Source organism: Triticum aestivum, chromosome 5A (genome assembly GCF_018294505.1).
Source record: "Triticum aestivum cultivar Chinese Spring chromosome 5A, IWGSC CS RefSeq v2.1, whole genome shotgun sequence".
Classification (NCBI taxonomy): domain Eukaryota; kingdom Viridiplantae; phylum Streptophyta; class Magnoliopsida; order Poales; family Poaceae; genus Triticum; species Triticum aestivum.
Genome location: NC_057806.1, coordinates 40,908,121 through 40,915,428, shown reverse-complemented (window position 1 = coordinate 40,915,428; position 7,308 = coordinate 40,908,121).

Genomic DNA, 7,308 nt, shown 5'->3' with positions numbered 1-7,308 from the left:
GTCGAGTGTCGAGGGTCGTCGAGAGTCGAGGGTCAAGGGTCGTCGAGAGTCGAGGGTCGAGGGTTGTCGAGGGGTCGAGGGTCGAGGGTCGAGGGGTCGAGGGTCGAGGGTCTCCGTTTAACAAGAATGCCCCCATTATGGATGTGCACAGGTTGATCCATTTTTTTCTGATCTCATCCATGGCTACATCATTTTCTGGAAGTAACAGGCGTATGACGCTACGAAATTCTTCAAAGTTGTTTTGGAATGGAGTTCCGGATAGGATGATTTGCTTTTTGGTACGAATTTCAGCAAAGGCCTTCCAAATAGCGATATTCGGAAGGCTCTCGCTGAACTTTGTACCAAAAAGCGAATTATCTTATCCGAGACTCCGTTCCAAAACAATTTTGGAGAGCTTCGTACCGTTATGCGCCTGTTACTTTCGGCAAATGATGAAGCAATGGTTTTCTTGAGATCAGGAAAAATAGGACCATTTTATGCACATCCAGAATGACGCCATCTTGTTAAATCCCTTAAAGGTTAAGAGAATCCGAGCGGTCGAGGATCGGAACTAGCTAGGGTATGGGGTCAAGGGTCGCCGAGGGGATGAGGGTCGAGGGTCTCCGTTTAACAAGAATGCCCCCATTATGGATGTGCACAAGTTGATCCATTTTTCTGATCTCATCCATGGCTACATCATTTGCTGGAAGTAACAGGCGTATGACGCTACGAAACTCTTCAAAGTTATTTTGGAACGGAGTTCTGGATAGGATGATTCTCTTTTTGGTACGGATTTTAGCAAAGGCCTTCCAAATAGCGATATTTGGAAGGCTATTGCTGAACTTCGTACCAAAAAGCGAATTATCCTATCCAGGACTCTGTTCCAAAACAATTTTGGAGAGCTTCGTACCGTTATGCGCCTGTTACTTTCGGCAAATGATGAAGCAATGGTTTTCTTGAGATATGGACCATTTTCTGCACATCCAGAATGGCGCCATCTTGTTGAATCCCTTAAGGGTTAAGAGAATCCGAGCGGTCGAGGATCGGAACTAGCTAGGGTAGGGGGTCAAGGGTCGCCGAGGGGATGAGGGTCGAGGGTCGTCGAGGGGTCGAGGGTCGAGGATCGCCGAGGGGTATATTTTTGCCACTATTAATATATCCATCTCTCATGTTTGTATATTAATTGTCATGTTGTAATATTTGCAGAAACTATGGATCAACAAATAGACTTTGAACAAGAAGAGATATTGGGGGACATAATCCGCGATGGAGGTGATGTCTTGTTGTTTCTCAACGACCTCAAAGAAGGTCTGGAAGGAGAGGAAGCATGCTATGATGATCAAACAATGGAGGAGGAAAGTCATGATCATGATGGTGGCTCCGACGATCATGATGACGGCTGCGGTGATCGAACAGAGTCGGGATCAGCTGTTGCAAAGTCTGGCGAGGTATATATATATATATAAGTAAGCCTGTGATGACTAGCTAATTGATGCATTAATTGTTTTGGTATGTACATATATTAACTCTTCTTTCTTCTTTTATAGCCCTCCGGATCGAGCAAAACTTCGGTAATGAGATGAGGCCCGAAGAAAAAGTTGCGCCCGGATGAAAGGTTCATGATCACAGAAATCGCGCGTGATGGCCAACCGATTAAATCCCTCTGGACCAAGGAAGCATTTTCTGCTCAGTGCGGGGTTCTTGTTAGGTACATGATCCCGATCAGTAACCAGCAATGGTATAAGCCTAAGAAGGAAGACCTTCAAGTTTCTTTTGTCGAAGATAGACAGAAAGATGATCTTTGGACCGCGTTGAAGGTAAATTTCACCCTACCGGCAGAGGAGGATCCAGAGAAGCCAGTTATAAAGCCATTGATCAAGGCTCATGCTCTCAAGAAGATGGCAGGTCTATTCAGGAGGTGGAAGAATGAGTTGAAATCAACGTATGTCGACAAAAACAAGACTCCAGAATTCAACGGCCGATTTGAGAAGATAAGAGATCACTGGTCCGCATTTGTGGCCCACAAGACATCGAAGAAGAGTAAGAAGATGTCAGTGATTAACAAGATAAATGCTGCAAAGAAGGAGCATCACCATCACGGGGTCAGGTGGCTACCTCAAAGCCCGGCCATTGTGGGACAAGGCTGAGTAGGACCTGATTGCTAAAGGGGTCGAACCAGAGACATTGCACTGGCCAGACCGTTCAAGGACTTGGTTCTTCGGGGTTGGGGGAACTTTGGACCCTGAAATAGGGAAGTGTTGTTGGACGGACAAGCAACTTGCAACACCCATCACGAAGCTTTTGAAAGCAATCAAGGAAGCGCAGGAAGGGACGTTCATTCCCGACAGAGAGAACGACGAGCTCAAAAGGCCCTCGGGAATCTTGAGCACCCTGGACGAACATGTGGCACGCCAGGCTCCATTGCGTGGAAGGTTGGGTTTCCCAACGCAGGCGGTTACAAAATCCAAGAGATGAGGAGGAAAGTGGAGCAGAGCAAACTGCAACAGCTTTTGGCAAGGGTACGAAAGCTAGAGGAACGACAAGCTGTTGAGAACCAGTGAGATCCTGCCGAAGCTATCCCAGAAGGTATCGCGCCATCTCAGTGGAGAAGCAGCGTGGCTTCCACCAAGCTCGTTCAGCAGCCGGACTTCACGGGTCCTAACTACCCCGTGGATTTTATCACGGATTCACACCAGTGCCACCTTATGACGCAATGGCTTCAGCTCAAAGTCAAGGCGGTTGTCGGCTCTGTGTTCCCTCCTTCACCCAGAGCAACTTTTCACTGCTTTCCGATTCAACAAGGCTATGCTGTTGTGATGGAGGATGAAATAACGGAGGGATTTGAGGAGCTCCAGCTTGAGCACCCTACAGGTGATGGGGAGACTCAGCTAGGTCTTGCTCTGAAGACTCCGTGTCTATGGCAGAAGGAGCACATCAAGCTTCTGAACTTCACGCCTCCTGCGAGTCAGCTGGCCACTCTGCCTCCTCTGCCTCCTCCTCCTCCGGTGAGTGATCAGGGCACTCTGCCTCCTGCTCCGGCGCGTGAGGGCAGTAGTACTCTGCCTGCTCCGGCGCGTCCGAGAAGCCCGCCTCCTCCTTCGCCGCCTCGTAAGCAACATCGACGGTGGAACAAAGATGCCGCCGGTCCGGCAGCTCCGACGCGTCCTAGCAGTCCGCCTCCTTCTTCTCCGCCTCTTAAGCAACGAAAGAAGATAGCCGCAGCCGCTCCGACTGCTTCGGCATCTAGCAGTACAGCCAGAGGCGGGAGGCAATACAGATTCGGTCCATCATCTCTCAAGCCTCTAGAGAAGTTACCATACGAGAGGAGCGAGGAGGAAAACCAGAAGATCTGTGAAGGCCAAGTGAGGGACTTCTTTGAATCGGTAAAAGCTAAGAAACATCCACCTCCGGAGGAGAAGATAGATCCGGTGAAAGCGAAGCACACTTTGGATGCCCTGCAGCAACCGTCACCACCTCTGCCGCAATCCAACTATGACCGCGTTACTGAAAGGACATATAAGGAAGCGGAGCGGTCGGGAAGTACTTGCGCTGATCAAAGGTTAGCAGAATGAAGAAGTGGGAAAAAATTCCCCAGCTCGGCGAACAAGCGAAGCAATCGTGCCCCCCGCTCAATGTGTCTAGCGATATCATCGCTAATCTTCCGGGGAGGCTGCCCGGTACCAATCCTGGAGATTACATGCCCGACGATGCACTTTTTGATACAATGGAGGCGAACACATTCAAATTCTGGCACGGGAAGCCTCTCATCAAACCTGGTACTCCTCTAACAACGATGATGCGAAGATTCCATGCTTGGTACATGGACATCTGCAGCAAGTCTGGGACGGATACTTTGACGCTGAGAGTTAAAGAGGAGCACGACCTCGTTGAAATTGATCTGTTGTCTGTTCCATATGAGGAGTTCTTCCAGTTTTTCAATCAACAGGCCCTCGATAAAACAATCATCACTTGCTACTGTCTGTAAGTACTACTTCTCTGTAATTAATTAAGTCTCTATATATAGCTCAGCTCTTTCATTGCATGTATATATAATTATCCTCACTATATTATGCAGATTGAAGATCGCCGAATTGAAGAAAAGACAAATAGGTGATATTGGGTTCATTAACACAAATCTCATGGATGAATGGAATGTTACACATGATGCCAAACTAACCGAGGCCAACTTGCTCGCATCGTTACTTCAAAATCAAAACAAAGATACAATACACTTTCCTTACGAATACAGGTGAGTGTTACTGTCTTGTGCATATTCGGTTTTCCTTATTACTCGAGGTTATAGTAATGTAATTGATGAGTTATGCATGCGTGCGCAGCTTCCACTTTATTCTGCTAGAGATTAAGCTTGAGTAGGGACTAGTAACCGTCATAGACTCGAAACGAAAAAATCCTGAGGAGTATGCGACCATGACTAAAATGCTCGAGAAGTAAGTTCAATCGATCATTATCGCACCATATCGGCAACTTTATTCATTTCCTGATACAAGTAATTGTTTTCTTTGTCTGGCAGGGTTCGGAAAAAGTTCACCGCACAAACTCCGGGATTGCCGGCGGAGCTGCGGTTTAACCACCCGAAAGTAAGTACTACTAGCTAGTTCCGCGCATCTCCCATTGATTATAGCTAGTTTCATCAATACCATTTAGCATGCTTGCTTATCAGTTTGATTGACCTCTATTTCTTGTAAAGTGGTTGTGGCAGGAACTCGGGAATAATTACTGTGGATACTATATTTGCGAGTTCATCCACCACATGACTTGTGAGAGGGGCTACTCTAAAAAACAATATGAAGTGCGTAAGCAATAATATTCGCAATTTTATTTTATTATCATCATTGTGTTGAGTTTCATTCATATATATGTATTGACTCCCTTCTTCAAATTAGATGTGGCAGATGCGGGATGAACTCCTACCACAAGATCGCATACAAGCAATTCAAGAGGAATTGGCGGGATTCTTTCTTGACCACGTCATCGACAAAGACGGAGAATACCATGTGGAAGTTGAGTTCAGATGTTAGGGGATTGTAAGAGATCTTATATTGTATATACGTAGCTAGTAGCGTCGGATATATATATGAAAACTTGTTGTTCGGCCAATCTCTTAGAGAAGGAGAGGTTGATCACTTCTCTCTGTATATGTTCATGATCGACGATCTTCTGTACTTAATGGTTTCCTTCATTTGCTTACTAGCTAACTAGCGTGTCGAGTCCTCTCTATACGTATAATACGTAGCATCGACCCAGCACGGAGATAAGAGAGGATACTTCTCTCTATTAGCTAGCTAACACACATATGAAACCCCTAAATGAACCCTACAAAAACCCCAAAAAACCCCAACCCCCCCCTTCAGAAAAAAAACTCAGCCCCTAAACTGCTGACGCGTGGAAGCCTTTTGGTCCCGGTTGGTGGCACCAACCGGGACAAAAGGTCCTCCTGCCTGGGCAAGCCGCAGCGGCCACATGGAGCCCCATCTGTCCCGATTCGTGGGCAAACCGGGACTAAAGGTGTTGGGCTTTAGTATCGACAATTTAGTCCCACGTCGGCAACCAAGACAAATGGGCCTTTTTCTACTAGTGGAGGTCGACCAGCCGCCTCCGGCACCGAGGCAAGGCGATCAGCAATAGGAACACATCAAAACTTATGAAAGGAAAATGACAGGAAAGTTTTCGTGTAAGTGAAACATGCTTCTAACCATCAGGATTCGAAATTGCTACTAACTGTTGCACGATGAGTATTCTTTTCTAGATGCGGCAAGTTTGGTTTTCAACATAACAGTAGCTAGCTTGCATGCATGTTATGTTTCACTGCAAAAATGAATAAATCAATAGCAGGTCTCGTACTGAAAACACAAACTACTCACACTTTAAATTGAGATGGCTCTTCTTTGCAAAATAAAAATAAAATATAAGATGGCTTTGGCTTAAATGTGGCAGCTTCAAGCACTCTCATCAATGTGCCTATGCCAAAATGATGTAGATTTACCAACATGGATTTAGTGATAGCAACATATGATTCACAACCAGTAAAAATGAAGCAGGGAAATAGAGGGTAACTGGAAACTCAAAAATGAAGCAAACAAAAATGTTTGGGGTGCTTACAGTCTCACCCAAAGACCTTGTTTCATTCGAGGCAAAAGTTGCAGTGCTTTCTACAGTAATTTTATTTATTCGCAGGAAGTTAACATGAATTTTACATATTTACATTGATGATTATAGGCCCGGACTACTCCCTCTCTTGCAAGGCTGGCAGTTGCTTCACTTTATTGAGTGTTGCCATGGCTGTGTTCTCTCCTTAAATGTAATCTTGAACCTTTCCTGAAGAACATCAAATAAAGAGCTTGTGCCATCAGAAGTGAGGGTGATACCATGTACATCCGAAAGTTTATCTTTTGGCATGAACCTATTCAAAGTACTAAAATCAAATGATGGTCTACACATAGGTGTGCCGGTCTTGCCTTAGGCCCTTAACTTTTATCTGTTTGCTAATTTCTTCCATGACTTAGGAGCACACATTCTTCTAGGGATTGACCACTTTTGACATATAAAAATGTTCTCATGCCTTGTCAAGTTATCATACAGGACAATCCCATAAGAACCAAAAATGGTTCTGATTACATAGTAATTACTTATTCTAACACAAAAATATAGTTCCGGAGATTAGCATGCATAAGTGAGATCTTTGGGAAAATAAATGGGTTCGAGAAGCTCAAAAGATGCATAAAAATACAAAAACAATCAGAAGCAGCCTCTCAAATACATGGTCAATAAAGGGCATTCAAGTATCCATGATCTTGGGACAAAGCAAATCCAGTCTGTTGCTCATTCCATGAATAGCTGGCAAATCACTGACGCATCAAGGAGTCAACACAAACTACCTAAGCCAGGGCGGACCGAAAGGCATGCCATAGTCACAAGGATAAGAATTCTAATGCGGAAGTATCAGTTCCCCTTGAGCAGAATACCGAGTAATAACAAATGTATCATATGCACAGAGTTAAACTATATGTAATGGAAAATTTTAAACTTGAAAGCCTATGGGGCAACAATTTCTTCTTCCACAACAGACAGTTTTTCTTCCTCGCGTTATCGCCCTCGAATCTTCTGCTGCAATACGCTTCTCTTGAAGCACACAGGAAAATTACGGAAAACATCAGTATGTACCTTATCATTCCTGTCTATTTCCTACAAGTCTTTTTATGAGTTGTTCACTATGAGAAACCATCTCAAGAAAAGGTAGATTAATGACCAAAGAAATGAAATTATAGACCAGTACGTTGACTGAATTATTAGAGAATCTGACTGCTACAG